The 24,776-nt window shown below is 28.0% G+C and overlaps 1 protein-coding gene across 3 annotated transcripts in view; it reads left to right on the forward strand.

The window, feature by feature from the left end:
* klar (klarsicht) overlaps window positions 1–24,776 on the forward strand; it is a 609,907-nt gene that overhangs the window by 512,819 nt on the left and 72,312 nt on the right. The window contains exon 1 of one of the 3 annotated variants that reach the window (XM_075304375.1): window positions 17,007–17,199. The exons of the other annotated variants lie outside the window; for them this stretch is intronic. The gene's annotated coding sequence lies outside the window, so the exon portion shown is untranslated. Of the gene's footprint in view, window positions 1–17,006; window positions 17,200–24,776 lie in introns of those variants that run through there. 3 annotated transcript variants of the gene reach the window in all.

The raw sequence follows: 24,776 nt of genomic DNA on the forward strand, positions 1-24,776 counted from the left end.
GTACAGAGAATTGTGTCTTAAACTTATCCTTACGTCAAGTTTCCACTTTTTGGCTCGGAATCAATACTAATATCATTAGTGTAAAAGCAAAATCTTTGGAAACGGCCAAGCTTTTGTTAAATTGACTTCGAAATTGCGAACACTGTTCTCTGAAAAAATATCTGTTAATTTTATTCAATAGATTTTTGAGACCAACAAATAATTCAATCTCAGAACGAAATGGGTTAATGGTCTTAGCTTTCAAACTGTTGCTCAACTGTTTGGAAAATGTCAAACATTACTTTTTCGTAAATTTATGTAATTCCTTATAATGAAGAATCCCAGTTCATAGAAACTCTATACTTTGTTGCATCACCTAATTATTAAAAAAAAAAAAAAAAAAATTAGACGGAATTTCTCTTTGTTATAAAGTATAGAATTTATGATAAGTCTTGCAAAGATTGTTTCCAACAATTTTTAGTAGTTTTTAAAGATTTTTTTTAAAGGTCAAATAAATTTTATGTTTCTAAAACATCTTCTTTGGAAATAAATCTGTTCATTCGTGTAGGGATACAATAGGCGAAAATCGACTAATTCATATTTTATCAAAAAAAGACCGTAATCTTATATAAAAAACTAGAGTAAAAATTATGAACTTTCTTGTAATAAAAAAACATTATATAAATTAACATTATATACACCCAGAGAAGGAATAGGATCACCTCAAACATGTTTTAAAAGCAAAATTTTATTTTTGGATGGTGACCATGTAACATGGTTTTCGCAACCATGTTATTTTCTCGGTAATAATGTATCTGATTTCGGTAAGCAAGTTAGATTTGACGAGAAAATAACATTTTAGTGACAAACATGTTACATGGTCACCATACAAAAATAACATTTTGCTCTTGAAACATGTTTGAGGTGGTCATATTTCTCCTCTGGGTGTAAATTGTTTATCCTAAAATTTAGGTTGCCTAATCTTTCATATTGGGTCAATATTTTTTCAGTGTATATATATTCATTTTTTTTTGCTGGATTCTTTGTAAAACATAATAAAATCATGTAATGCACGAAACTTCGTTTCATGTTAAACGAAGACTCGTGCGTGCTTTCTTTACAAATCAAAATTCTCATGGAATTTCAAATTTAAATCGAAGACTAGCCAGACAGGTATCGCTTCAACAAGAGGCAATGAAATATATCATGGCAAAAATCGTGTGGGTTATTGCCACTTTTCCACTTTTGAAGGTTGATATACTGGCGCAAAAATCAAAACATTAGTTTTACATGAAAACACGGCGACAAAAATTGACTTGTAAACACTTGGAAAGTGCAATAACATTGACAGTAAATAAAATTAAAAAAAAAATTAAATATTTGAAATTATTGTAAAGTTATGAGGTACCTTCCAAAAATTACATAATCTTTTACAAAAAGGTATACCGGCACGGTTTCCACTCGAGCCAAAAATAATCTACCAAGATGTGGAGAACAATTTACCAAAGAACTACCAAACAAAAAATCGTATATTTTGACAATTTTCTTCGTATAGAAAATTTAGTCAAAATTTTATTTCTATAGGAAATTTTGTTAAAATTTTATTTCTATAGAAAATTTTGTCGAAATTTTATTTCTATAGAAAATGTTGTCAAAATTTTATTTCTATAGAAAATTTTGTCAAAATTTTATTTCTATAGGAAATTTTGTTAAAAGTTTATTTCTATAGAAAATTTTGTCGAAATTTTATTTCTATAGAAAATTTTGTCAAAATTTTATTTCTATAGAAAATTTTGTTAAAATTTTATTTCTATAGAAAATTTTGTCAAAATTTTATTTCTATAGAAAATTTTGTTAAAATTTTATTTCTATAGAAAATTTTGTCAAAATTTTATTTCTATAGAAAATTTTGTCAAAATTTTATTTCTATAGAAAATTTTGTAAAAATTTTATTTCCATAGAAAATTTTGATAACATTTTATTGCTATAGAAAATTTTGTCAAAATTTTATTTCTATAGAAAATTTTGATAAAATTTTATTTCTATAAAATTTGTCAAAATTTTATTTCTATTGTCCTAATTTTATTTCTATCCAACATATATTTTCAATAAAATTTGTCAAAATTTTATTTCTATTGTCCTAATTTTATTTCTATCGAACATTTTGTCAAAATTTCATTTCTATAGATAATGTTGGCACAATTTCATTTCTATACAAAATGTTGCCAATATTTCATTTCTATAGAAATTTTTGTCAAAATCTTATTTCTATTGTTGTAATTTTATTTCTATAGAAAATTTTGGTAACATTTTATTTCTATAGAAAATTATGTCAACATTTTATTTCTATACAAAAGTTTGCCAAAATTTTGCTTCTATAGAAAATTTTGTCAAAATTTTATTTCTATAGAAAATTTTGATAAAATTTTATTTCTATAGAAAATTTTGTCAAAATTTTATTTCTATCGAACATTTTTTCAAAATATTATTTCTATAGAAAATTTTGTTAAATTTTTATTTCTATAGAAAATTTTGTCTAAATTTTATTTCTATACAAAATTTTGATAAAATTTTACTTCTCTAGAAAATTTTGTAAAAATTTTATTTCTATAGAAAATTTTGTAAAAATTTTATTTCTATTGTCCTAATTTTATTTCTATCGAACATTTTGTCAAAATTTCATTTTTATAGAAAATGTTGCCAAAATTTCATTTCTATACAAAATGTTGCCAAAATTTCATTTCTATAGAAAATTTTGTCAAAATTTTATTTCTATTGTTGTAATTTTATTTCTATAGAAAATTTTGGTAACATTTTATTTCTATAGAAAATTATATCAAAATTTTATTTCTATAGAAAAGTTTGTCAAAATGTTACTTCTATAGAGAATATTGCCAAAATTTTATTTCTATAGAACATTTTAGTAAAATTTTATTTCTATAAAAAATTTTGTCAAAATTTTATTTCTATCGAATATTTTGTCGAAATATTATTTCTATAGAAAATTTTGAGAAATTTAATTTCTATAGAACATTTTGTCAAAATTTTATTTCTATAGAAAATTTTGATAAAATTTTATTTCTATAGAAAATTTTGTCAAAGTTTTATTTGTATAGAAAATGTAGTCAAAATTTTATTTTTATAGAAATTTTGTAAAAAATTTATTTCTATAGAAAATTTTGTAAAAATTTAATTCTATTGTCCTAATTTTATTTCTATCGAACATTTTGTCAAAATTTCATTTCTATAGAAAATGTTGCCAAAATTTCATTTCTATACAAAATGTTGCCAAAATTTCATTTCTATAGAAAATTTTTCAACATTTTATTTCTATTGTTGTAATTTTATTTCTATAGAAAATTTTTGTAACATTTTATTTCTATAGAAAATTATGTCAAAATTTTATTTCTATAGAAAAGTTTGCCAAAATGTTACTTCTATAGAAAATATTGTCAAAATTTTATTTCTATAGAAAATTTTGATAAAATTTTATTTATATAGAACATTTTGTCAAAATTTTATTTCTATCGAACATTTTGTCAAAATATTATTTCTATAGAAAATTTTGATAAATTTTTATTTCTATAGAAAATTTTGTCAAAATTTTATTTCTATACAAAATTTTACTTCCATAGAAAATTTTGTCAAAATTTTATTTCTATTGAAAATTTTGTCAAAATTTAATTTCTATAGAAAATTTTGTCAAAATTTTATTTTTATACAAAATTTTGTCAAAATTTTATTTCTATACAAAATTTTACTTCCATAGAAAATTTTGTCAAAATTTTATTTCTATAGAAAATTTTGTCAAAATTTAATTTCTATAGAACATTTTGTCAAAATTTTATTTCTATAGAAAATTTTGTCAACATTTTATTTCTATTGAAAATTTTGTCAAAATTTTATTTCTATTGTCCTAATTTGATTTCTATAGCTAATTTTGTCAAAATTTTATTTCTATTGTCCTAATTTGATTTCTTAGCTAATTTTGTCAAAATATCATTTCTATAGAAGATTTTGTCAAAATTTTATTTCTATAAAAATTTTTTTCAAAATTTTATTTCTATTGTCCTAATTCAATAGCTGATTTTGTCATTATTTTATTTCTATAGAAAATGTTGTCAAAATTTCATTTCTATAGAAAAATTTGTCAAAATTTTATTTCTATAAAAAATGTTGTCAAAATTTTATTTCTATTGTCCTAATTTTATTTCTATAGAAAATTTTGTCAAAATTTTAATTCTATAGAAAATTTTGATAAAATTTTATTTCTATTGAAAAATTTGTCAAAATTTTATTTCTATAGAAAAATTTTTGAGGCATTTTAGAGAGTAAGGTTGACTACTTAAAAATATCAAAGTGTTGATCATCTCAAGACGGCATTTCGCCGGAAAAAGGGCCAAAATACCAAAGAAACACTTTCGTGCAGCGTGTGATGGCAGTTTTAAGGCCGTAATTTGTACCAAAAGTGTCCAAAATCTAAGATGATTCTTAAATTTGATGTTATTTTCGACCTGTGTTGCTTTTTAAAATTAAAAAAAAATCAGGAAATATGGATAAAGAAATATCAAGCACCCATTATATGGACTTTTGTCTTCTTAACACTAATGATTTTGTTATAAATTTCGAGCCAAAGAAGCGGAGAATTAAAGTAAGGCTACATTTAAGACTCAATTCTCTTTTGAGTTTTGCATACTTGATTCTAGGAAACAAATTTTAATTTATTCGTTTTTTTTCTTCATGTGCTATCAAAGTCCATTAAAACGTGTTAACGACAATTTAAATTTCCAAATTCAGACTCGACTTCAAGTGGAAATTATCACATGTTTCAATTAAAAACATCTCCTTTTGCTTTGTAGTCAAGGCAAAAAAAGTCAACAAATTTGAAGATGATTTCATTAATTTGGAAGAATTTCGTAGAATTATTAAAGCCAAATTTACGTTATTCGAAAAAAATGTTCTTTCATGTGAAGACTTCCAGTTTTATGTCGAATCACAAAACGACTTTATTTAAAAATTTATCGGCTTTTGGATCGAAAGCTTTATGTCAGAGAAATGCGTCTTCTATGCTAAGCTAAGATTCGCATTCGTTATTTGCGCTCACTTTTTTTCACTATTTTTTTTTTTTCAATGTGAAAATTTTTGAATAATTGCTAATGCAGTTTACTGAGTATTAAGATCACTGTTCACAAAGCGAGGAAATCGATGGACCGGACCATCAGTATATGCGTGAGCAGTTTTGCAATGGTAATCCAATTTTTATGCATGGCAGCAGTGCAAGCATTGGTGTTGCATTTTTTCTTCCAATTCAGTATGATATGCCGTCATATATTATATTACGTATCCATGTGGGGTAAGCCATGGGATATGATCAGGCTGAATGGCTTCTTTTAGGTTGAATGGTTGTTACTCCGACACTTGTTACCACGAATAAAAGACCACAGATGAGGACGTGGACATGCACATTTTTCATTTCACAACATGGAAAACGCACTATATTGCAGTCAAAATGCGTTATACGGATTTTAGGATATCTTTCTCGCTCACTCTCGTTCACTAAGCGGCGAACGCATATGTCACTGCCAAGGTGAATTTATGACTGTTTTTTGTCTTCACAGTTTTTTTTTTTTTTTGAGATTTTCAAAATTGTTGTCGCGTGAGTTGAATTTTCGTGCATAGTCTATTTATTATTTGCTATGATGACGTTTTCCGCCCACTAATTTGCCGGTTATGTTTATTTTTTCATTAATTTTTATACAAAGATATTCGTACTTGTTGTACCGAACATGCTGCATGTTGTTTGGTCATTCATGTATGACTGCAAATTGTCGCGTATTACATATTATTATTAATGAATAATTTCATCGAAAGTATTTTTTCGTCTCGTCCACGGGCTGGTGCTTTGGTAATTTTCACTTAAATTATTTTTTTTTTGTTTGGTTTTCAAGCATGAAGTAAAAGCGAAATTTCACTTGTTAAGAAATTGCATGAGTGCGTAATTGAACTTTACGCAATATTGGCAAAGCCCATTTAACAGAAGAAGTTTATCTCAATCAGCAATACAAATCCTTTTGAAGTTGCGTCATTGTTGGTTATGAAGAGAGAGAGAGAGAGAGAGAGAGAGAGCGAGTCCGAAACTGTAGTCTTAAGCGGTTTGGTTTATATGATTCGCAAAGTTATCCAATGGGTTTAGGTAAGGAGGAAAATGAAAGTTTCAAAAAATTATATACATGCTTCCTATACGGTGTTTTTGATATGTAATGCAACAAAGTAAACAGCTAAATTTTTTTCATTATTTTATTGTTCAAAGCAAAAATTTCGACATTTTAACGAAAACTTAATTTCCATGAACTAAATAAAAATAAAATTGACTTTAGTGCCATGGAGAGTTAACTTTTGTTGAGTGTATGAATCCCTTAATTTTTATAATCCATTCGCTTTATCATACTCGTATCATCAGTTTACATTAGTAATCCTTTTACTTTTCGCATTCGCAATTTCCCAATCACTTTATAATATTATCATAGATATTTGAAAAATTTTCCAAACATCTCAAATAAAAAAATCTCTCTGGTAAATTTAAGGATGTTAATGATAATAAATCATTTGCAATAACTTTCTCAATAAACATTAATTCAACATTTGGACATCATTAAACGGATTTGTCCATTCACTTAGTCATTGAGACGCCCCATTACAGTCAAAATCGAAACGATGGCAATAAAAACATTTTTAAAAATCTTGGCCAAATAATTTCATTTCATATATACAAATCACATAGAAATCATTAAAATGCGTGCAGATTAATAAGTGAATTTTTGGCCAAAGCCAAATGCAATACCCGCGACCACATCGTCGGGTCTCTGTATCGGCCTTTCATTTGCCAATACGACTTCAAAGAGTGACAAAACATTATGTTTTTGCTCACGCATAGATTTAGGAGCACATGCGCCCGGTACATTGTACGCATGCGTAAGCCGCCAATAACGATGGCATGGAACGTGACTTAAATTTTCTTTTTTTTTCTTTCTTTTGATATTTTAACGTTTGTGAACCAAAAATGGAAATTTGCCATCCATTTATCATGAATTGTGTGAATGTCATGAAATATAAATAATTTTTGTTAATTCAAAACCTGTAATCATACCTTAGGCGTTAATGTTACTTTTATTATTTGTAAAACATTTCTTTCAAAATGCCTTTTTTGTAGCGGCTCCTCTATAGCCAATATTGGCTTTGACAATAAAAAACTGGATAAAATCAATTAACATAACTTGGCTTGTTATATTTGAATGGGAATTGATAATTGGCGCGTATGGAATTGTAATTAATTACATTTTATAGCCCATTTCTTATACTTAATTTATGGTGATCGTCTGGTATAATTGCTGTGATGGGAAATTATTTAAATTGTGGGAATTTCGTTTTCTGAAATAAAGCAAAGATGCTCGTGTAAAGAAAAAAAAATGTCACCCTAATATTGAAAGTGTAATCAATTAAAAATATTAAAAAAAAAAAAATAATTGATACAACTAACTTTTAATAAAATTAAAAAATAAAAACAGTTATTGCAAATTGTTAAGAACAAATATGTTTGAGACGAAGATTTTCCATGTTCTCCGTGTAAACGTAAAATTGTGCTCTTGAAATCAGTTTAGAAATCCCAAAATTTTCGTGGCAAATTTTTCATTTTGAATCCCGGGATTTTCTGTGATGTTTTCGTCCCCAAAAATCCCCAATTTAAATTCCTCACAAAAATCACCAATACATTTTGGACAATTTTTTTGAAAACAAACAGCATATTAATCCAGCAAGCTGCAATAAGATCAAGATTTCGAGCCACAACACCAAGAGACTGGTGATCGTCTTCAAAATACTGGAGACATGAAAATGCGAGTTTGGAGTTCCTTGTATTTATGAATGAATACAGAAATCAAAATTTGAGAAAATTGTCTATATCAAAAAAAAGGTTTTTGACACAATGTTCTATATAGAAATACAATTTTGACAGAATGTTCTATATAGAAATACAATTTTGACAAAATTTTCTACAGAAATAAAATTTTGATAAAATTTAGTATAAAAATAAAATGTTGATAAAATTTTCTATAAAAATAAAATTTTGACAAAATTTACTATAAAATAAAATTTTGATAAAAATTACTATAAAAATAAAATGTTGATAAAATTTTTTATAGAAAAAAAATTTTGACAAAATTTTTTATAGAAATAAAATTTTGACAAAATTTTCTATAGAAATAAAATTTTGACAAAATTTTCTATAGAAATAAAATTTTGACAAAATTTTCTATAGAAATAAAATTTTTAAAAAATTTTCTATAGAAATAAAATTTTGACAAAATTTTCTATAGAAATAAATTTTTTAAAAAATTTTTGTATAGTAATGAAATTTTCACAAAATTTACTATTAAAATAAAATTTTGACAAAATTTACTATAAAAATGAAATTTTGACAAAATTTTCTATAGAAATAAAATTTTTAAAAAATTTTCTATAGAAATAAAATTTTTAAAAAATTTTCTATAGAAATAAAATTTTGACAAAATTTTCTATAGAAATAAATTTTTTAAAAAATTTTTGTATAGTAATGAAATTTTCACAAAATTTACTATTAAAATGAAATTTTGACAAAATTTACTATAAAAATAAAATGTTGATAAAATTTTCTATAGAAATAAAATTTTGACAAAATTTTCTATAGAAATAAAATTTTGACAAAATTTTCTATAGAAATAAAATTTTGACAAAATTTTCTATGGAAATAAAATTTTGACAAAATTTTCTATAGAAATAAAATTTTGACTAAATTTTCTATAAAAATAAAATTTTTACAAAATTTTCTATAGAAATAAAATTCTGACAAAATTTTATATAGAAATAAAATTTTGATAAAATTTACTATAAAAATAAAATGTTGATAAAATTTTCTATAAAAATAAAATTTTGACAAAATTTACTATAAAAATAAAATGTTGATAAAATTTTTTATAGAAAGAAACATTTGACAAAATTTTCTATAGAAAAAAAATGTTGACAAAATTTTCTATAGAAATAAAATTTTGACAAAATTTTCTATGGAAATAAAATTTTGACAAAATTTTCTATAGAAATAAAATTTTGACTAAATTTTCTATAAAAATAAAATTTTTACAAAATTTTCTATAGAAATAAAATTCTGACAAAATTTTCTGTAGAAATAAAATCTTGACAAAAGTTTCTATAGAAATAAAATCTTGACAAAAGTTTCTATAGAAATAAAATCTTGATGGCTTTGTGATGGCACGTAAGTGGCAATGTGGTATTTTGGTTCATTCCCGGCGAAGCGCCGACTTGAGATGATCCAAACATTATTATTTTTTAGTGTCATCCTCACTCTCCAAAATGCCCCAAGCGCAAAAGTCCAGCGGATTGAGATCCAAAGATTATTGTATCCATTGGTGGGGAAGAAATGAAGCGATAAACCTGATTTTTTAGTCATTCATGGTTGACCCGTATAGAGTGCGCTCAGTGTTGCCAGTATTTTTCTGGCTCTTGTCCCCAACTTATGATGTTTTCGTCCCCAAAAATCCCCAATTTGAATTTAAATTTATCACAAAAATTCACAATGCATTTTTGACAATTTATTTGAAAACAAAACAAACAGTATAATAATCCAGCAAGCTGCAATAAGATCAAGATTTCGAACCACAACACTAAGAGACTGGTGATCGTCTTCCAAATGCTGGAGACATGAAAATGTGAGTTTGGAGTTCCTTGTATTTATGAATGAATATAGAAAACAAAATTTGAGAAAATTGTCTATATAAAAAAAATGTTTTTAACACAATGTTCTATATAGAAATACAATTTTGACAAAATTTTCTATATAGAAATAAAATTTTGACAAAATTTTCTATAAAAATAAAATTTTGGTAAATTTTTCTATATAAATAAAATTTTGACAAAATGATCTATAGAAATAAAATTTTGACAAAATTTTCTATATAATAATGAAATTTTGACAAAATTTACTATAAAAATATAATTTTGATAAAATTTACTATAGAAATAAAATTTTGACAAAATTTTCTATAGAAATAAGATTTTTCATTCGTTTTGTTTTGTTATTGTTGGTTTTTTTCTTTAATCATTGTTGTTGTTTTTGATTTGATCCAACAATAACGAAACAAAACGAATGAAAAAAAGAGGTAGTATGCTTAAAATAAACCCAGCCAACTGAAAAGAGATATGTTTGTACGAATTTATTTCGGCATAAGCCGTCTATCGTGTAAATCTTTTTTCGGAAGGTTCACGTGTGGTTCACTTTTGAGTTTAGTGAACTGCCTGACTTTATTCTGATAATTGGTTGATAGTTTTGCTGCAAGTAGGGGATGCTGATGAGGAATGTGGTAATTCCGAAACGTGCGTCCATCTAACCATTTTGCAGTCTATAGGGCTTTGCCCAAATAAATTTGACAAACATTATTTTCCTCTGTTGGTTAAGCTACACTTGTAGTTTAGTCAATGCATGGTTTTAAGCTGCAATCAAAAACAACAACAATGAAATAAAATTTTGACAACATTTTCTATAGAAATAAAAATTTGACAAAATTTTCTATAACATAGAAATAAAATCTTGACAAAATATTTGACTAAATTTTCTATAAAAATAAAATTTTGCAAAAATTTTCTATAGAAATAAAATTTTGACAAAATTTTGTATAGAAATAAAATGTTGACAAAATTTTCTTTAGAAAAACAATCTTCATAAAATTTTCTATAGAAATACAATTTTGATAAAATTTTCTATAGAAATACAATTTTGATAAAGTTTTCTATAGAAATAAAATTTTGAAAAAAGTACTATAAAAATTAAATTTTGACAAAATTTACTATAAAAATAAAATTTTGACAAAATTTTCTATAGAAAAAACATTTTGTTAAAAAAGATTAAACCGATTTTCTTTAGAAATAAAATTTTGACAAAATTTTCTATAGAAATAAAATTTTCACAAAATTTTGTATAGAAATAAAATGTTGACAAAATTTTCTATAGAAATAAAATTTTGACAACGTTTTCTATAGAAATAAAATTTTGACAAAATTTTCTATAACATAGAAAAAAATGTTGATAAAATTTTCTATAAAAATACAATTTTGATACAATTTTCTATAGAAATACAATTTTGATAAAATTTTCTATAGAAATAAAATTTTGCCAAAATGTTCTATATAGAAATGAAATTTTGACAAAATTTTCTATAGTAATAAAATCTTGACAAAAGCTTCTATAGAAATAAAATCTTCATAAAATTTTCTATACAAATACAAAATTTTGACAAAATTTACTATAAAAATAAAATTTTGACAAAACTTCCTATAGAAATAAAATTTTGACAAATTTTTCTATAGAAGAAACATTTTGTTAAAAAAGATTAAACCGATTTTTCGAAAAAATCCCCACAAAAATCACAATATTTATGGAAATTCCCATCAAATCCCCAAGTCCCTAACTCAAAAATTTCATCCCCATTCACAAAATCCCCAATACTGGCAACACTGAGAGCGATGGTGCTGAGTTGCAGTGTCCATGGTCTGCACTGAAAAAAAAGCATACCCGGTTCCAAAGATTTTGTCTTTACTTTAAAAAATTTGGTATTGATTCCGAGCCAAAAAAGCGGAGAATACAAGTAAGGATACTTTTAAGACACTTGCTTCTAGGAAGCAAATTTTAATTTTTCGCTTTTTCAGCTTTTTTTCTTCATATGCTATCAAAGTCCTTTAAAAACAAGTTAACGACGACTTTATTTTCCAAATTAAGACTCGATTTCTAGTAGAAATTATGCTGTGTTTCAAGTAAAAAACGTCTTTAAAATAAAGTGTTGAAAAACATGTCCTATATTTGAACGATTTTTTGCTTTGTAGTCAAGATGCAAAAAGACAACAAATTTAAAGACAATTTCATTAAATTTAAAGATTTTTTCTAAATTATTAAAGTCAAGTTGACCTTAGCCCAAACATTTTTTCTTTCATGTTATGATATCCATTTTTAAATCAAATCACTTAATTATAAGGACAATACGACTTCATTGAAAAGTTTATCGACCTTTGGTCAAGGAAAAAAAACTTTATACTAGAGAAATGCGTCTTCTATACTAGGCAAAATTTACATTCGTATTTTAAAGACATGAAATCTTTGACTTCACGACAATATTTTTTTCAGTGTGCGGTCGAAATCTTTGTCTGCCCGGAGCTTGAATACTGTATGGTATATTTTTCGATAATATTCGCAGAGAAGAAATTTGATCACCCCAAACATCTTTTAAATGTTATTTTTGTACGGCGAACATTGAATATTTTTGTCGCAAGAATGTAATTTTCTCGGCAATCATATACATGGTTGCCGAAATCAAATCCATATTTTTCGAGAAAGTAGCATGGTGGCGACAAACATGTTCACCGGTCAAAAATAACATTTTGCTCTTAAAATATGTTTGGGGTGATCGTATTCCTTCTCTGGGTCTAGAAGTGGGGAGTGATCATCGGCCGTTACAGTGGTCCACACCATTACCGTCTGGTGGTCAAACGAAGGCATACATTTTCAGCTGACCTTAATGGCATGTAAACCAGATCATTTTGATTGTTCATAAACAGCTGAATTCCTTAAGGGAAAGTCAAAATCTTTGGATCCAAGTATTTTTATTTTTTGAGTGTGTATTCAAATTTTAAGACAATCGTGGAAAATCTTCAAATTTTCTTTTTCTACATGTTCTTAAATAGTTTGCAATTTAGGCAAAAAACTCGAGATGATGCTGAAATATAATTAGCTAAGAGGAAGGAATTTTGTTTTTTGGGTTGATTATCATAATTGGCAGAGCATTGGTGCCTATTGTTTTCTGACAGCCGTTCATTATTAACAGCCTTTCAGATATTTCACGGTGTAATATAAATTGTTTTGTTTTGATTGGTTTAATGGAATACACAAATCATTGATGGATAATTGTTTTTAGACAATTTAAGTACAGCAAGCAAATAAGTTAATTTATAATAATGATCATTTCTGGCGAATATTCATTCATAGATTATTTTTTTCCCTGAAATGAGTATATGTATGTCTGAGACTTCTGCACAAAAATACACTAGCCAACAAGTAGTAATGTTTTCTAGCTTAGAAGTGGAACTTACTAAAAAAAGACAACATTTGCAAAATAAATCTTACGATAGTTTGTTTTAAGATCTTTAGCCCCAACTTCAGGGATTAACAGGTTGGCTGATAAGTCCCCGGTCTAACAAAGAAAAACACATTTTTTTCCAAAATTCGTTTTTATTATTCAACATAGTTCCCTTCAAGAGCGATACAACGATTATAACGACCTTCCAATTTTTTGATACCAGTTTGGTGGTACTCCTTCGGCTTTGCCCAATTCATGAATTTTTGCCATCGTTCTCAATGACTTGTGGCACGGTGCGTTGTCTTGGTGGAACAACACTTTTTTATACCCTCCACCATAGGATGGGGGTATATTAACTTTGTCATTCCGTTTGTAACACATCGAAATATTGCTCTAAGACCCCATAAAGTATATATATTCTGGGTCGTGGTGAAATTCTGAGTCGATCTGAGCATGTCCGTCCGTCCGTCTGTTGAAATCACGCTAACTTCCGAACGAAACAAGCTATCGACTTGAAATTTGGCACAAGTAGTTGTTATTGATGTAGGTCGGACGGTATTGCAAATGGGCCATATCGGTCCACTTTTACGTATAGCCCCCATATAAACGGACCCCCAAATTTGGCTTGTGATTGCTCTAAGAGAAGCAAATTTCATCCGATCCGGTTGAAATTTGGTACATGGTGTTAGTATATGGTCTCTAACAACCATGCAAAAATTGGTCCATATCAGTCCATAATTATATATAGCCCCCATATAAACCGATCCCCAGATTTGAACTCCGGAGCCTCTTAGAGGAGCAAAATTCGTCCGATCCGGTTGAAATTTGGTACGTGGTGTTAGTATATGGTCTCTAACAACCATGTAAAAATTAGTCCATATCGGTCCATAATTATACATAGCCCCCATATAAACCGATCCCCAGATTTGAACTCCGGAGCCACTTGGACGAGCAAAATTCATATGATTCAGTTGATATTTGGTACGTGGTGTTAATATATGGCCTCAAACACCCACGCAAAAATTGGTCGAAATCGGTCCATAATTATATATAGCCCCCATATAAACCGATCCCCAGATTTGACCTCCGGAGCACCTTGGAAGAGCAAAATTCTTCCCATTCGGTTGAAATTTGGTACGTGATTTTAGTATATGGTATCCAACAACCATGCAGGAATTGGTTCCTATCAGTCCATAGTTATATATAGCTCCCATATAAACCGATCGCCAGATTTGACCTCCGGTGCCTTTTGGAGAAGCAAAATTCATCCGATCTGGTTGAAATTTGGTACGTGGTGGTAGTATATGATATTTAACAACCATGCCAAAAGTGGTCGATATCAGTCCATAATCATTTATAGCCCCATATAAACCGATCCCGAGATTTGGTTTTGGAGCCTCTTGGAGGAGCAAATTTCATCCGAGTGAGTTGAAATTTGTGGATGACAGTCTTTCGTAGAAGTTTCTACGCAATCCATGGTGGAGGGTACATAGGATTCGGCCTGGTCGAACTTACGACCGTATATACTTGTTTAAAACTCAATTAAGACTTTAACTTTTAAAAAAATTTCGTGAGTTTTTTTTTCTGTGTTAAGTAAAAATTCAATTAGGTTTTTATCCTAAATTTATTTATAAACCTGTATTTAAAGCTGGGTTGCTTTTTTAGTAATTCAAGTAAACTTTTTCTTTTTAACTGTAAACGTTGTTCATCATAATAATATTGAATTTTGTTTTATTTATTATTTTATTTAAATTTTTTTGTTTTTGTTTTCAATTGCCAAACAGTGTTAATAATTACAAACTTGAAAACTTTATGAATTGAAATTTTAATATAAAGGGTGATTTGTTAAGAGCTTGATAACTTTTTTAAAAAAAAAAACGCCTAAAATTTGCAAAATCTCATCGGTTCTTTATTTGAAACGTTAGATTGGTCCATGACATTTACTTTTTGAAGATAATTTCATTTAAATGTTGACCGCGGCTGCGTCTTAGGTGGTCCATTCGGAAAGTCCAATTTTGGGCAACTTTTTCGAGCATTTCGGCCGGAATAGCCCGAATTTCTTCGGAAATGTTGTCTTCCAAAGCTGGAATAGTTGCTAGCTTATTTCTTGACGTAGCCCCACAAAAAATAGTCTAAAGGCGTCAAATCGCATGATCTTGGTGGCCAACTTACCGGTCCATTTCTTGAGATGAATTGTTCTCCGAAGTTTTCCCTCAAAATGGCCATAGAATCGCGAGCTGTGTGGCATGTAGCGCCATCTTGTTGAAACCACATGTCAACCAAGTTCAGTTCTTCCATTTTTGGCAACAAAAAGTTTGTTAGCATCGAACGATAGCGATCGCCATTCACCGTAACGTTGCGTCCAACAGCATCTTTGAAAAAATACGGTCCAATGATTCCACCAGCGTACAAACCACACCAAACAGTGCATTTTTCGGGATGCATGGGCAGTTCTTGAACGGCTTCTGGTTGCTCTTCACTCCAAATGCGGCAATTTTGCTTATTTACGTAGCCATTCAACCAGAAATGAGCCTCATCGCTGAACAAAATTTGTCGATAAAAAAGCGGATTTTCTGCCAACTTTTCTAGGGCCCATTCACTGAAAATTCGACGTTGTGGCAGATCGTTCGGCTTCAGTTCTTGCACGAGCTGTATTTTATACGATTTTACACCAAGATCTTTGCGAAAATCTTCCATGTGGTCGAATAACACAAACCCAATTGCTGCGAACGGCGACGAATCGACATTTCACGGTCTTCAGCAACACTCTCAGAAACAGACGCAATATTCTCTTCTGTACGCACTGTACGCATTCGTGTGGTTGGGTTAATGTCCAATAAAGTAAACTGAGTGCGAAACTTGGTCACAATCGCATTAATTGTTTGCTCACTTGGTCGATTATGTAGACCATAAATCGGACGTAAAGCGCGAAACACATTTCGAACCGAACACTGATTTTGGTAATAAAATTCAATGATTTGCAAGCGTTGCTCGTTAGTAAGTCTATTCATGATGAAATGTCAAAGCATACTGAGCATCTTTCTCTTTGACACCATGTCTGAAATCCCACGTGATCTGTCAAATACTAATGCATGAAAATCCTAACCTCAAAAGAATCACCCTTTACAACCAACACACAGGGAACTAAACTAAATTACAAGCACTTGAATAGCTAAAATCCCTACCATAATATTAGCATAGCAGATTATTAAAAACAAAATCAAAATAAAACAAAATGATATTTAAACGATACGCTGGTCAATATCGATTCACACTATACGAAAATATTGAATTTAATTCTAAGCAAAAACTTGAGAATGCTAAACAAATGGCCCCTACAGCTATGAGATATGTAGCCACAAATAACAAAATATTTAATCGATTTTTGTGGTTGTACGCTCAATTTTCCCCGCAATCTATCATTGTAGTTTTATTGATGTTGTGTTTTTGTTATTGTTGTTGTGATTATTGTACGTTATATTAATATTGTTATTATCTTATCGTCGTTTAAATAAACCAACCAAATGGAATAGTGAAAATTTTGAACAAGAACAAAAACGGTGCCTAGAAAAACGGGAATAGTATTCCATTACATTTGATACAATTCAGTTCAGTTAAATTAAAGAAACTGAATGAATATATCGGAATATAGTCGGTAGTTTTCGCCAAAAGTTTTTTTTTATACTATAGCAAATGCCTAAAATATAAGAAATCAAGCATATGATAGAAATCGCATTCAAGTTGTTGGTTTTTTTTATCTTAAAAAAAAAAAAACGTTCATAAAAACCTTACTTAAATGTTAATGGAATAATAAAATGCAACAAACTTCCCGTTTGCTATTAAGTTTTCCAAAAAAAAAAAAGATTTAATGTTAATTGTTTGTAACTCGTGTGCATAAGTGTATCTTGTAATTCAAGATAATGTCGATGAATTAATTAATACATACAACATAAAAACTAATTAAAAATCTGTGTGTAACAACAAAAGACCATAACTTTAACCGAAAAGCAAAAATTACAAAATCCTATCATCTTTGGCAAGATCAGAGGCAAGTGTTGAAATGTGGTGCATTTTTTTATAAAATGTATTCGGTTTTTGGTTAAGACATTCGTTCAATACGATTTCTAGTTTGTTATCAACCGGCTCATCTCTTCTCTCACTCTCAGTATGCAGTTTAAGATAAGCATGTGTGTGTGTGTTTGCTCATATGCTTATTGTTTATGACATGCAAACAGCAATCACCGCACCCCACTAACAACTACAACACTTTTGGGAATAACAAAGGTGTGATGTCCATTCACTTCGTGGCTTATTAGTCAGACTCAAAAACTCGTACAAGTACAATGCAATAGGGATGTAAAATTGCGCTAAAATGGAATAAAGGAGTTAAATAAATCATGGGTAAAATAAGAAATAACACTTGTTATACAGTGTTTTTTTTTTTAGAAAATAACTACCCTCACTAAAATTTGTTATTGGTAAAATGAAAACAATAACTCCGACACTCAAAAAAAGTTTACTTGAATCCAAAGATTTTGACCTTCCTTCAATGAGATGCGGATTCTTTAAAATAAGGAAATTTTTTTGCGACCTATCTGGCTTTAAATCTAGGATCTATAAAATTAAAATTAGGATACAGATCTCATTTATTGAATTTTTCCGGTATATTAATGAAGCTATTCACGTACAAAAAAATGCCAGTTTAAAAATCCAAATTATGACGGATATTTCGAAGTACAAAATATTTTGTTAATTCCAAAAAACCTTTAAACCAAAGATGCTAAATCCTCAAAATAAGTATTAACCTATATTTTAAGCGTTTTTATCTTAAATCTAAAGATTCAATATTTCAGTTAATTTAAGGACGATTTCTTTAAATCCAAAATGTGTTTTTTTACTTTAACGAAAATTTGCTTTAGTTTAAAGTCATGCAACTTTAACGAAGGGACGCAAATTTTCAAAATGTGTGTCCTAAATTTAATGAAAAAAATTTTTGAAGCAAAGATTATAAACTTTCTTTTAATTAAAATTTCATTATTTTAAAGAAATTTCTACTTAATAGTGTGTAAATTGCGCATCCTAAAATTGAGGTTGCGTAATCTTTAATATCACGTAAATATTTGTTTCAGTGTACCAAATCTGTCCGTCCAGTGTTAAATAAAGCAACGTGTGAAAATATAACGCTGTATAATAAATTATTTTTTTTTTAGAAAATAACTGCACAGAAAACAATATCATAAAATTTTGTTTTATCAAATTAAAAAATATAGTCAGTTAAAAACTGTTATATTAATTAAATAATGTTTTAATTATATGAACAAATATTCAATTACAAATATAATTGAAAAATTTGTTCGGAAGCAAAATTATTTCATCTAAGGGTAGAATAATTATAAAAAATAACAGGTTGGCTGATAAGTCCCCGCTCTGACTTGGCGTCGCTAGTATCAAATGCATAATATTTTTATATAGTACACGCAGAGAAGGAATATGATCACCTCAAACATGTTTCAAGAGCAAAATGTTATTTTTGTATGGTGACCATGTAACATGTTTGTCACTAAAATGTTATTTTCTCGTCAAATATAACCTGCTTGCCGAAATCAGATACATGATTTCCGAGGAAATAACATGGTTGCGAAAACCATGTTACATGGTCACCACCCAAAAATAACATTTTGCTCTTAAAGCATGTTTGAGGTGATCATATTCCTTCTCTGGGTGTACCAACCTTCAAATGATTCGTGTCAAAATTTGACGTCTGTAAGTCAATTAGTTTGTGAGATAGAGCGTCTTTTGTGAAGCAACTTTTGTTATTGTGAAAAAAATGGAAAAAAGGAATTTCGCGTTTTGATAAAATACTGTTTTCTGAAGGGAAAAAATACGGTGAAAGCAAAAACTTGGCTTGATATGAGTTTCCGGACTCTGCCCCAGGGAAATCAACAATAATTGATTGGTATGCAAAATTCAAGCGTGGTGAAATTAGCACGGAGGACGATGAACGCAGTGGACGCCCGAAAGAGGTGGTTACCGACGAAAACATAAAAAAAATCCACAAAATTATTTTGAATGACCGTAAAATGAAGTTGATCGAGATAGCAGAGGCCTTAAAGATATCAAAGGAACGTGTTGGTCATATCATTCATCAATATTTGGATATGCTGAAGCTCTGTGCAAAATGGGTGCCGCGCGAGCTCACATTTGACCAAAAACAACAATGTGTTGATGATTCTGAGCGGTGTTTGCAGCTGTTAACTCGTAATACACCCGAGTTTTTTCCGTCGATATGTGACAATGGATGAAACATGGCTCCATCACTACACTCCTGAATCCAATCGACAGTCGACTGAGTGGACAGCGACCGGTGAACCGTCTCCGCAGCGTGGAAAGACTCAAAAGTCCGCTGGCAAAGTAATGGCCTCTGTTTTTTGGGATGCGCATGGAATAATTTTTATCGATTATCTTGAGAAGGGAAAAACCATCAACAGTGACTATTATATGGCGTTATTGGAGCGTTTGAAGGTCGAAATCGCGGCAAAACGGCCCCATATGAAGAAGAAAAAAGTGTTGTTCCACCAAGACAACGCACCGTGCCACAAGTCATTGAGAACGATGTCAAAAATTCATGAATTGGGCTTCGAATTGCTTCCCCACCCACCGTATTGTCCAGATCTGGCCCCCAGCTACTTTTTCTTGTTCTCAGACCTCAAAAGGATGCTCACAGGGAAAGAATTTGGTTGGAATGAAGAGGTGATCGCCGAAACTGAGGCCTATTTTGAGGCAAAACCGAAGGAGTACTAGCAAAATGGTATCAAAAAATTCGAAGGTTGTTATAATCGTTGTATCGCTCTTAAAGGGAACTGTGTTGAATAATAAAAACGAATTTTGACAAAAAAATGTGTTTTTCTTTGTTAGACCGGGGACTTATCAGCCAACCTGTTACAGCCTCCATATAAACCGTTCCCGAGATTTGGTTTTGGAGCCTCTTGGAGGGGCAAATTTCATCCGAGTCAGTTGAAATTTGGTACATTGCACTAGTATACAACAAAAATTTTGAATTCAAAAATTAATTGAGGTTTTCTGCGACAAAAAACAATTATATTAATAAGTGAACCAATTAAAAAGGTAACTGAAAATGCCAAAGAAATTATTTAATCTTTACATTAAGTGTATTTTTTACTTCTAATTCATTATGTTTAATTTAATACTATCATTTTCGAGATTGAAGCAATTGCAATTAAAAATTTTATTGAATCAATTAATTTCGTGATTGAATCGCAAATTATTTTTCTTTGTATACCATGGACCGGTACGGAAAATGTCAGAAACAATATAACATTTAACTTCTAGCAAATAATTTTCTTCAAATAAAAATAAGTTAAATTTAGCGTTAGCGTTAACTACGGAAATTTTTTTCTGTGTAGACGTGTAGGAAATTTGAAGTCATTTTTACAAGTTTTCAACTTAGCAGTGTCGTTTGTACAAGGAAAATGTGGGTATTTTGGCCAATTTTGCCGAAATCACAAAAAAAAAACATATATATGGGAGTTATATCTAAATCTGAACCGATTTCAATCAAATTTGGCGTGCAAAGCTACAATGTTAATTCTACACCCTGTGCAAAATTTTACTTAAATTGGATTACAACTTTGACTTCTGTTGTGATATGAGTGAAAATCGGGGGAAAGATATATATTGGAGCTATATATAAATCTGACCCGATTTCAACCAAATTTGGCATGCATAGCTATAATATTAATTCTACTCCCTGTGCAAAATTTAAAGCAAATTGGGGCAAAACTCTGGCTTCTGGGACCATATAAGTGCATATTGGGCGAAAGATATATATAGGAGCTATATCTAAATCTGAACCGATTTCAACCAAATTTGGCATGCATAGCTATAATATTAATTCTACTCCCTGTGCAAAATTTAAAGCAAATTGGGGCAAAACTCTGGCTTCTGGGGCCATATAAGTGCATATTGGGCGAAAGATATATATGGGAGCTATATCTAAATCTGAACCGATTTCAACTAAATTCGGCACAATTTACGACACTATCAATTGTATTTCTTGTGCAAAATTTAAAGTAAATCAGGCTGAAATTCTGGCTTCTGGGGCCATATTAGTAGATATCGTGCGAAAGATATATATTGGAGCTATATCTAAACGATTTCTCAATAGAGTTCTATTTTGGCCCAAAATACATACTTGTGCCAAATTTGAAGTCGATTGGAGTTAAATTGCGACCTAGACTTTGATTACAAAAATGTGTTCACAGACATACGGACGCACGGACAGACGAATTTATGAGTCCGATTTTCCAATTGTTAAAGTTAAAATTCTTATAGCAAAACTATTTTATTCAAATTCATAATAGAAAATATATGAGCTTCGATCACAGCCTCTCTAATTAGTTCCACACAAAGCCTATGATGTGCCAAAACTTTTGAAAATAAAAATAAAAAAAAATTCCGCCCAAGAAATAATTGTAGTCTATATTACATTTCCCCATAGCATTCTCTAAACCTCAATCTCAGTCATTTTGCAAATGCAAATATGTATATCGAATAATAAAATTAAAAAGACTTTGAACATCTACACATCTGTGGCACATGAAATTTTTGCGTGTAAAGTAACAATTAAGTTCAACAATTTTATTTTGATTTTCTGTTATGTTTAAAATTTATTTGTTCACTTTGATTGTATTGTACGATTTAATTTTAATTTTTCTCTGTCTTCAAAGAAGGAAAGACAGTGAAGTACATATATGAAATATTTGCGTTTTTTTTTTACTCTGCCGCTATTGTATTTATTTAGCACAAGCTCATATCTAAAATGGTATTTTGTTATATCTTAACAACAGATGAATGGCTAGCTCCTCGTTTGTTTGCCAACCAGCCTGGTTAGGCTGACTGACTAGCCTGCCAAAATCCATAATTGCATGGTATGTCGGATTGGCGCTATTTAAAATAGACATCATCTAATCTAGTTTAGTACAAAAAAAAAACATTAAAACTCAACCGTTTTTTATTTACAAATTTAATAACGAATTTAAAAATTGGATATGGGACCTCTTACAAAATTATAAAAATCAACGTTATTTTAATTACATTTGGAAGAAAAAATCGGTTCGTAGTAAATGTAATTGTAGTAATTATTCACCAAACAAAACGGAGAATTAACTAAGATAATTTTAATGATATTTCCAACAAAAATATGGAGTAACAAATTGCCAAAGAGAGAGAGAGAGTAAAATTAGGGTTCACTCCCTTTATTAAAATTAGTAGTAGAAGCAACCGCATCCGGGAAATATAAGTACCTCTTACAGCAAAATATATTTTTTTTAGGCGCTGAACATTTAACATAAATGTCGAAACTATGTTTTTTCGCGGACATTATGTAACTATTTTTTTTTTTTAGAAAAAACTACTTTTTTGCGGCAAAAATTGTCCATGTTCACCATCCAAAAATAACGTTTTGGTCTAATATGTAACCTTATTCCTTCTTTGTGTGCATACAATTGCAGTTAATTGAAACAATTAATTTTTTATTTGAAAATTTTATATGAATTGATAGTTTATTAAAATCGTAATCTTTGATTACGATTATTATTATAAAGAAAAATCAATATTGGTCATATTTTTTATTAAATGGCATTTCGATAATACTTAATTAAATGAAATATATTAAAGTAATACTAATTTGAAATTAAATGTTAATAATACATCATTTTTTTATAGTTATTATAGTTTATATTTATATTATATTTAGTTACATTTCTATTATTCTAAATTAAATACACAAAGGATAGATAAATGTTGTGACAACCGAGTTTTCATGATTGTAGCTACAAAGCAATAGTCGTACAATTTACGTCGTCAGTCACAAATATGTAGCCTACTTCACATGAAACTTTTTTCAAATCTAGCGAAACCTTTTTTATAGAAAATGTAATCAAAATTTTATTTTTATAGAAAATTTTGTAAAAATTTTATTTCTATAGAAAATTTTGTCAAAATTCTAGTTCTATAGAAAATTTTGTCAAAATTTTATTTTCATAGAAAATTTTGTCAACTTTTTCTATAGAAACATTTGTCAAAATTTTATTTTTATAAATTTTTTATTAAATTTGTATTTCTATAGATTTTTTTTTCAATAGAAAATTTTGTCAAAATTTTATTTCTATAAAAAATTTTGTCAAAATTTTATTTCTATAAAAAATTTTGTCAAAATTTTATTTCTATAGAATTTTTTCTAAAAACTGTACTTGTATAGAAACATTTGTCAAAATTTTATTTCAATAGATTTTTTTTCAAAATTTTATTTCTATAGAAAATTTTGTTAAATTTTAATTTCTATAGAAATGTTTGTCAAAATTTTATTTTTATAGAATTTATTTCTATAGAAAATTTTCTCAAAACTGTACTTCTATAGAAACATTGGTCAAAATTTTATTTCTATACATTTTTTTTCAAAATTTTATTTCTATAGACAATTTTGTCAAAATTTTATTTCTATAGAAAATTTTATGTACATTTTATTTCTATAGAAAATTTTGTCAAAATTTTATTTCTATAGAAAATTTTGTCAAAATTTTATTTCTATAGACAATTTTGTCAAAATTTTATTTCTATAGACAATTTTGTCAAAATTTTATTTCTATAGAAAATTTTGTCAAAATTTTATTTCTATAGAAAATTTTGTCAAAATTTTATTTCTATAGAAAATTTTGTCAAAATTTTATTTCTATAGAAAATTTTGTCAAAATTTTATTTCTATAAAACATTTTGTCAAAATTTTATTTCTATAGAAAATTTTGTCAAAATTTTATTTCTATAGAAAATTTTCTCAAAACTGTACTTCTATAGAACAATTTGTCAACATTTTATTTCTATAGAAAATTTTATAAACATTTTTTTGCCAAAATTTTATTTTTATAGATAATTTTGTCAAAATTTTATTTCTATATAAAATTTTCTCAAAATTTGATTATTATAGAAAATTTTGTCAAAATTTTATTTCTTTAAAAAATATTGTCAAAATTTTATTTCTTTGAAGAATTTTGTCAAAATTTTATTTTTCTCAAAACTGTACTTCTATAGAAACATTTGTCAAAATGTTATTTCTATACTTTTTTTCAAAATTTTATTTCTATACATATTATTTTTCCAAATTTTATTTCTTTAGAAAAATTTCTCAACATTTGATTTCTATAGAAAATTTGGTCAACATTTTAGTTATATAGAACATTTTTTTAAAATTTTATTTCTATAGAATTTTTTGTCAAAATTTTATTTTTATAGAAAATTATATCAAAATTTGATTATTATAGAAAATTTTCTCACAATTTGATTATTATAGACAATTTTGTCAAAATTTTATTTCTTTAAAAATTTTTGTCAAAATTTTATTTTTACGGAAAATTTTGTCAAAATTTTTTTCTATAGAAAATTTTCTCAAAATTTGATTATTATAGAAAATTTTCTCAAAATTTGATTATTATAGAAAATTTTGTCAAATTTTTATTTCTTTAGAAAATTTTGTCAAAATTTTTTTTCTTTAGAAATTTTTGTCAAAATTTTATATTTATAGAAAATCTTGTCAAAATTTTATTTCTATAG

Source organism: Haematobia irritans, chromosome 4 (genome assembly GCF_050003625.1).
Source record: "Haematobia irritans isolate KBUSLIRL chromosome 4, ASM5000362v1, whole genome shotgun sequence".
Taxonomy (NCBI): Eukaryota; Metazoa; Arthropoda; class Insecta; order Diptera; family Muscidae; genus Haematobia; species Haematobia irritans.